This window comes from Planococcus citri, chromosome 5 (genome assembly GCF_950023065.1).
Source record: "Planococcus citri chromosome 5, ihPlaCitr1.1, whole genome shotgun sequence".
In the NCBI taxonomy this organism is placed as follows: domain Eukaryota; kingdom Metazoa; phylum Arthropoda; class Insecta; order Hemiptera; family Pseudococcidae; genus Planococcus; species Planococcus citri.
In genome coordinates, this window is record NC_088681.1 from 39834418 (window position 1) to 39843462 (window position 9045).

A 9045-nucleotide genomic window follows, 5' to 3' on the forward strand; every position below is an offset into this window, starting at 1 on the left:
ATGCATTAAATTTGTCGAAACATTAGGCCTAACAGTGGTTTCGATTACTTCTGATATGGGAGGAAATAATCAGGGATTTTGGACCTCAATGGGAGTGCATGCTTATAGTGATGGAGAACGTTGTAATAAGATGACCATTAGTGATACTACCTTTTGTATCATACCAGATGCTTGTCATCTCCTGAAGAGCCTGAGGAATGCCCTTCAAAAGCACAAAATATATTTACCAGAAGAGGTAATGAATTCTGAAGATTTGCCATGTTCGATTGTGAGCTCAAGTTATGTAACAGCTTTATGGTGGGCAGAAATAAATGGAAACCACGATACTCGTTACTTATATCATTTGAAACCAGCAGATATCAGCCCAGATGGTATGGAAAAGATGAATGTGGCATCTGCTATGCGTTATTTTTCCGAGACCACCGCAGTAGCTATTGAAACTGCCATTGAGCTGAAATACCTACCCCCAAATGCAAAGACAACTGCCTGGTTTATTCGCAAAGTCAGTTCATGGTTCGAATTGGTGTCTTCAAGAGTGGCGCAAAAAGGAATCACACGCATGAATCTAGACAAAAAAATTGAAATTTTGGAAAAAATGATTGGTCTGTTCCAAAATTTACGAATTGGAGAACCATCATATTGGAAACCCCTGAATTGGGGCATGATTTTGTGTTGCCTCTCGTTAATTGACATTTCCAGACTTCTCCTACGCGATGGATTTTCTTTTCTTCTACTGCATCGTTTCACCCAGGACTGTCTTGAAAATGTATTTTCCCAAATTCGACGAAAATGCGGACTAACACCTACAGTATCCTTGTGCCTGAGGGCGATTAAATTGATTTCCTTATCGCAGATTACTCGGACTCCGAAAACAACCAGCTATTTGACCGATTCAGACGAATTTCTGCTTGAGTATTTTGAGAAAAAGAAAAGCGAAGTACCAAGTAAAACGATAACAAAATCTGTTAGTGGCATCCAAGTCCAAGATGAGAATGTCATGGATGATGAAATTTTTCCAACTGTGATTTCTGAAGAGGAAAACCTGGTTCCTGGACTAACTTTATACGATCTCAACTTGATATACAAGCTAGCGGGAGGCTGCGTATTTGCTTACCTCAAAAAACCAATCTGTGAAAAATGCAAATCGTTTCTCAATAGTAATGTGGTTGAAAATCATAGGTATATGATTTATTTGAATCGCCTGAACCACGGAAACTTGAGAAAGCCAAACAAAAGTGTATTCGACTTAGTAATGAATATTGAACTACTCTACAGACGTTGGAAAGATTATATTTTGCGCCATCCTTGCGATGTATGGATAAATAAGGTATTAACTGATGTTCAGATAGAGTTTCCCAAATGCGAAGTTTGCTATGATTTAAAGGTATTCGTTGCGAACCATTTCTTCAAAATAAAATCGTTTTCACTCTGTACACTAAATACTTGCAAGAGAAAACGAAAAAATATGTACGGAACTGCTTCCAAGAAGAAAAAAGTTTGAGCTAGGTAATTACGTTTTTTTCCACTGTATCTGTATATTTAAATGTACAATGATGATCAGTATTTTTGTAAAACCAAATCTTTTCAAAGAAGCCTTAAATTTTTCTATATGAAATTTGGAGAAAATTCAGGCTATAAAGAACTCGTCGATCTCTTGATTTGTTGTTTTGTAATGTATTAATTATTTTTCAAATGTGTATTAATCTATGTCAATGTGATATATTCTCAAGTTTTTTATGAATTAAATATTGGCATTTTCATTATGAATTTTCATTTTCACCTTTCACGACATCGTCGACATCTTCAAAGGACTGTATCATTTTACAACTCTTTTGAACCCATCTCATATTTAGAATCACTGCATTATTTATCAAAATCATATAATTCTGAAAAATCTTACACATCAATATTCAACACGTTAGTGAATTCTTCACAGATCACAGCACCCTAAAAATGAATAATTACACTCATCTACATACGTAAAAGGATATAACACTCAATGAAATCAAGCTTTCACATCACGAATACCTCAATTCCATGTATTGAACTTGACGTAGAAGTATTTTGTGTGAAACATACAGTAAGAATATTCGTATGAAACGTACAGTAAGAATATATGACTTCAGTACCACGTTTTAAATTAGTTTATTGCATTTGTAACAAAAATAGCACAGCTGTATTAAAAATTCAAAAGTCACATTACGAAACCAACATATCTAAAGATCAAAATTATCATCTTGTGAAATTGCACTGCAATAATATAATGATGTAGTACACCTGAGAAACAATAATATATAAAATGCACTGCAATAATATAACGATACAGTCTACCTGAGAAACAATAATATATAAAATGATTCAATCTACCAGAGAAACAATATTTTAAACGGATGTTTGATAAAAATGACGAATAAAAAATGCACAGCAATACATAGTTTTTGAAAACTGGTTTCAGTAAAATAAACTACATATAAACATGATATCAGAATTTCAATATTTACGTAAAATAATCATTTTGAGTGAGTGACACTATAAATGTTGGCTAGGGCCATCACTTGATCGTCAAGCTTCTTCGACTTTTCTTTGAGAACTTGGATTTGATTCATTAAATCTCGCTTCATCGTCAGTCGTTGATTAAGAATGCTGATTAATTCGTCGGCGCTCAAATCAGATACCTGAAATTCAATGTAGTATTAGATTCTATTCTACGAAACATTTTATAGATTTGACCGGTTAAATAACTGCATTGAACTTACCGTTTTGTTATTATCTCTGCAGTATGCTTCAATAGTATGATTTTCATTTTGTAAACTTGGATCATTCATATTTGGCAGAAGGAACTGAAGAAAGCGAATAATCGAACAATTGAACTATTCAAAATGAAACTGTACGTAGGAAATGGAAATTAAACACTAGTTTAATTAATTCAAATTCATTAATTCTTTTCAGTTTTATAAGAAATGAGAAAATTATCGAACCAAAACCAAACCAAAACATTCATTTCTCATATGTGTACTTCTACATCACAAGGGCCCACTTTGTCGATTTTAGTTTAGGAGATATTAACCAAAACGTGTAAGAAAGTCGATTTTGACAAAATTGGTGTTTTCACGGTTTTGGGTACCCCTAACCTGGGTACATCACATGCCATTCGCGGATTTTTGATACCATGACTTTTTACAGACTTACAGCACTAAAAGCGAAAAAAGAAAAAGGGCCCATGTTGTCGATAACCGGTTTTTCATAATGTTCTCCCTCCAACAACCGCATGAAACCACCTGAAACATGTTCGTTAAGAAAGGGCCCACTTTGTCGATACCAAGCATTACATTATTTTTATTTTGGCCAAGTTTTGCATATTATGTGAGGGCGCATACGGAAAGGGACAATACAACCAAAAATGAATAAATATTTTTTTCCAGAAATTGTTGTAGAAACTCTTTGTGTCTTTAAGAATCGAATGGAACCTTCCAAACCCTCCAATAACTCCTATTTTCATCGAAACTTTTTGTTTTTTTGTGAAGCATGCTTGAATTTATTACTCACAAAAGTAGAAAAATGACGCAAAAAATTTGAAAAAACAAGTTAAAATGTATAAAAAATGAAAATTTTACAAAAACTCGTGGCTTTAAAAAGAAATTGATATAAAAAAATCATAAAAAATTTTCGCCCCTGCAGAGACTCGAACTCCCTACCTCTGGCGTGATAATCCACTAATACAGTCACCTAGCCACCGGTATTGATCTTCAAACTCGGATTTTTAATAGTATATAACTAATTTTATGGTGAATCTAAATAATAAATACGAGTGAAACCAGCCGCAAATGATTTTTATTTTTAAAAAAAATGAAAGTTGAGTACTTTTTTTGCGATCACAAAAATGGGTACGACTTTAGAGATGAAAATGACCGCAAATTCGTATTCTTCATGAAAAAATACATTAAAAACATAATTTGAAAAATATAATTGATTCCAAAAGCTCACCAAAACTAACTGAAATAATTGTACATTTTTTTGCATAAGGTGAAAATTCAGTCCTTTAGTTTTCCGCGTTTACCGGACGTACGGTACGTCCTAGCAAAAATCTGATGACATTGATCTCAAAGAGAATTAAATTCTCTACAATTTTGTTTACATGAAATTTTCGTAGAACGCTTAATTTCGAAACTTTACGCCTTTAAAGTTGAAGAAACGTATGTAAATTTTTTTAATTTTTTGAAAAAAAACAATGAAAGTTAAGCAGGTTTTTTTGCGATTACTAAAACGGGCATGACTTTAGAGCAAAACTGATCACGAATTCGTGTTCTACGTGAAAAAATACATTAAAAACGTCATTTTTAGCATAATTTTGAGTAGATATTAGGTTTTCAAAAATTTTAAAAGCTTACTAAAATGTTTTTTTTTCCTCAAACTTTAAACGCGTTTTTCTCAAAACTATGTTTTTTAAAACTTTGACTTCAAAAATCTGTAAAATCGCGAGATTTTCACTTTAAGACCCCCAGTTTGGACCATTGGAACCGAAATTTTGTCTAGTATGGCCCAGTGGTCTTAACTCCATACCGACAGTATGGGCCCTTTTGACGTAGAAGTACACATATGATAAGCATCACAGCTAAAATGTAAACAAATATTCAAATATCCAAAGATGGCGTATTTCCATACCTGGTATTTAGTTCCCTAGTCAGATCAGAAATCTTGCTCAGTGGAGAGGAGTTAAGTACAATAAGTATCACGATTTCTTATTCATTGGGGAAGACTAGAAAGTTGTGATTTTAGATTTTTTATAATCAGGAGAAATTTTTAATTTTTTAGATAATGAACGACAGTCATGATTTTACTATACTTCTCGGGGTAACTGCCTATCTACGAGACTGGTAAAATTTCGCTCAGTTGAAGGGAGTTAAGTACAATAAATACCGTGATGTTTCATTCATTGTGAAAATTTGAAGATTGTAATTTTTTACTTAGCCTAAAGAGATTTTGTTTGAATTTTGTGAAGAATTGGATTTTTTCGAAAGTATGCTTACCTAACCAAGGGTAATCATTTTGTATGATTATCCTTATGAATTACATTATTCTAATTATATTTAAATTAATTTTTTAAGGGATCTAGAAGTGATTTCTGCAGATTTCTACTGAATTTGTTATTTTGCATTTCAATCAAGATAGAGACTCACACAGAGTCTGTATTGATGATTCCTGGAATTTCAAGATTTTCATTTACTTTCAAAAATATCGGTCTCGATGTATTCAAGAATTTTTGATTTTATGACAATCCGAGAGACCATGAATATGCAGGATTTTTATTACGAAAATGTTTTTAATCTTGCAGAAATCCCTCCTTTTTGGGTATTGAATTTTTCTGAACTCATTTTCGTAGATCTTTGTCTAACAAAGGTTCGGAAAAAATTCAATATTGAAATATTTGATTCATCTCAACACGATTGCTGAAATTTTTCAAATATTTTTTAAGGTTTGACTTATGAAAATATGAAGAGTGAAAATTTGGGTGTGGTCTTTTCGTGAATCGAAACCTAACTTATTGTATTGTTCGTATGGAACCAAAGTGATCAGTTTTAGTTCAATAAGAAATAATATTCCTGAAAATTCTTTTACGAGAATTTTTCGTAAAATATGATTTTTACAATTCGTCATGATACGGTGTATTTGTGTCATTCTACTGACAATTATTATTTTTTGACTCACAAAAAATCCAACCTCAAATTTTTCACTGTAATTTTACTTGTTTTTTCACAAATACGTGATTTGTGAGAAAAGTATAAAAATTTCATTTTTCTAACTTATAACAACCAGCAATATCTAGTTCAAATTTTTTCGTTGTAAAAATGTGATCTTTCTCTCACTTAGGAGAATTTTTACAGACGACACATTGAATTAGGATTGCATGATTTCTACACTTTAGCACTAACATATTAGGTCAAAGTGGTACTTTTAACTTGTTAAAATCCATACTCTGACAGTGTGGATTTTTATAAAAGTTAATATCTTGAACAGTGCTTTTACGAAGCTTTTTGGGTTCAAGAGCAGATCTCATTATTATTATGTATTTCAGAGAGTTAGAATTAATATTTAATTTTTTAACCTACTAAATATAAGTTAAAGGACCTAGACCGTGTGGGAGGTTCGGAAACTTAATTTTTACTCCATTCTTAAGAATTTTAATTTCGCAAGCAGACTAAATTTTAAGCTCCTTAGTTGGATTTCAAGATGCAATCGTGGGATTACATTTGGTTAGGAGGTCGAAATTTTAATTTTTAGCCTGTATTGAAAAGAGTAAAATTTTAAGTCCTGTGGAGGGTCGCCAATATGTTATATATAGAATTAGAGAGATCACCGAATGTGGTCAAGGTAGGATTGACTGCTATAAGGGTGAATCTGATCCTACTATCTACGAAATAATACCACTGCTCATATTTAGATGGCCCTGAGAATATGAGTGGTTCTCAATTCTATTCTATATTACACAGAAATACACAATAAAAGAACATATAACACTTTACTGTGTACGAAGTTTATTCAAAATAACCCTTCTCGTCATATTTACAGGCAACTTAACATATCATACATATGTCATGAATATTATAAATACAGTATGGTTAGATTGATATAATTAACACCAATAAGAATTATTAATACTAATTACGGAAGATTAGGGCAATGATACATGGCATTGAAACCAAGAGTATACCTACCTCAATAGGCATTCTCTAGCAATTAGCGAAGAGATACAAGTACATTGGCAGATTGCATGCCGAAGCATACAATCTACGACATAAGTCTTCATCAATTAACTAGGATGTAATTCTAATTAATTTAGTGGAGGCACCACCATGTAAGTTTGTACTTACCAAGCGATAGGGCGATGATACGAATCAGGCACCGATCATTGCGGCTGTTTTGAACTACATATAGCGATGATATTAATCAGGTACCGATCATTGCGGCTGTTGTAAGCTACCTATTGCGATGGGGCGATGATAGGAATGGAGCCAGATGCAATCTGCGACTTGCACCCACATACCATTAAGAAAGCGGATAAATAAACTGATTAAACCCAAAGCGTAATTGGGGTATACCGATAAATACACATTCACCCACTAACATCTAACTCTCTATATGCCCGCGCGATGCATATAAAGAAACTCAGTACCTACTCCGGATGTAATACGAGGCACTGAGTACTTGATGTCTGCTCCGATGTAATCCCAGACACCAAGTGAGAACCGCGGCAAAGTCCAAGTAGCTCGTTGCCCTATGTCCTTGAGGTCACCTTCCGTAAATAGCGGCATAATACAAAGAGAAATAGGGTAGGGATCAATGCACAGAGAATAGTAGTTCCCACGTTGGTAGAGGTTCTCCCTACTCTAGACATAAATACGTCATAGCGACGGGATCACCCTCTTAAGGCATCATTCCATTAATTATCCACCTACAAGGTGAAGGCATATTCCACTATATCAAGTTGCCAAAGTTACGTTTCAGTACGAGCTTTCCCTTCCCACATTAAGAACAGGGAGTTCTCATTAATGATCAATTCTTGCAGATGGACATACTGGTCAATTGAACATTCATTACTCAGACTTTTTTTCAGTATTTCCTTTTTTTGGCTCAATTTGATAATTGTTGCATCCTTTTTGGAGCAAATCACAAAACCCAAAATTAGTCGTTAGTAGAAAATTCTCGACTATTTATTAATAATTGCTAATTTTTATGCTGTACGCATTGATCGTGAGATTTATAAAATACGTACCTAGCTACCTACAACAATAAGTAGGTACCTACAATAATGTACGAGTACAAATAAGTCACACAATCATGTGAGAGCTGCTCATATTGCTCAGGGAAAAAAAAGTGGAAACATAATACAGGAAAAAATAAAGTAGGTAGGTAGATACAATACACCAGAGAAAATAACAGTTAAAGGCACTTTTTAACAAAATAAAAAAATACACACAACACAGCCATAAAACCGGAAAGCTCGGTTAATTTTTCAACATTGCTATTTTTATTATGATTTCATTACACGGTAGCTGTAAAGAATTACTTGTTTTTAACCACATTTGCATCGTGTTTGGACGCAGTTAATGTCGTATATATTTTGTACGTCTATACATGTGTAATGTCTACAGTGTAAGTACACCTTAAGGGCAAGGGGGAATGGAGCAGGGAAGCATAAAAAAATATACACGCGAGGATTTAGTTTAGAAGAATATAATTTTCATATGTGTCTGTCTCTGTGTATCTGCAGTTTACCTCTCTACCTACAACCTATACTGTACGTTTCTCTTATATGGCATAATAATGCACCTTCTCTTCTGCGCCATCCTCGGATAATTTACATACGCTTTTAAAATCTACCTAATAACGGGAATACGATGAAATTCAAAGTTGGCTGACGTCGTCGGCGCGTCTGTGTGACATGTTACACTTCCTGTGGGAACAATACAGATATTATTCAACGTATAATGAGTATTTTTTCTGCAGCGTGCAGCGTTCTCGGTTCGCTCGATTCTGCGATGACATATCAAAGAAAAGGACGCCAAGACGAGATAACGAATGTGGATCAGTTTAATTGAAAACGTTCTGATTGAAGCGCAGATTTGCATTTCTACGTATATTCGATGGAACGTGTCGTATTGGGGGTATTGTTTTGTCGTCTTCGTTTGTTCATTCGCTTTCTTCTGAGAATACAAACCAAGAATACATATTATAAAATGATGTTTAATAGTTGTTACCTATACCAGGTTCAGATCTAGTATACCTACCATTAAGCTGGGATACCTGTGGGTAAGCGGATAGATACAAGCTATGAAAATTTCAAAATTCATCTCTAGCGGAATCCCAATCCAGCAGCGGTAGCTTGTTTTGTCGGATCTACTCGTATCAAGTGTGTGTCAAGTATCCATAAATATTTTCAGTGTAACGACGAAAATTCTGCAACCGAGCTTGTTCTTTAATGTATCACCGCGTGTTACATACCCGCCGACCATTCCTCGAATACCAGCCAACTGGGTAATTACTGCA

General features: G+C 34.0%; 1 long non-coding RNA gene across 1 annotated transcript; it reads right to left on the reverse strand.

The window, feature by feature from the left end:
* Positions 1-2128: 2128 nt before the first annotated feature.
* Positions 2129-4595, reverse strand: LOC135847134 (uncharacterized). Its single transcript, XR_010559090.1, has 2 exons — positions 2757-4595; positions 2129-2675 (listed from the first exon to the last, which is right to left on the reverse strand). It is a non-coding gene; the product is annotated as an uncharacterized LOC135847134 (long non-coding RNA).
* Positions 4596-9045: the final 4450 nt, after the last annotated feature.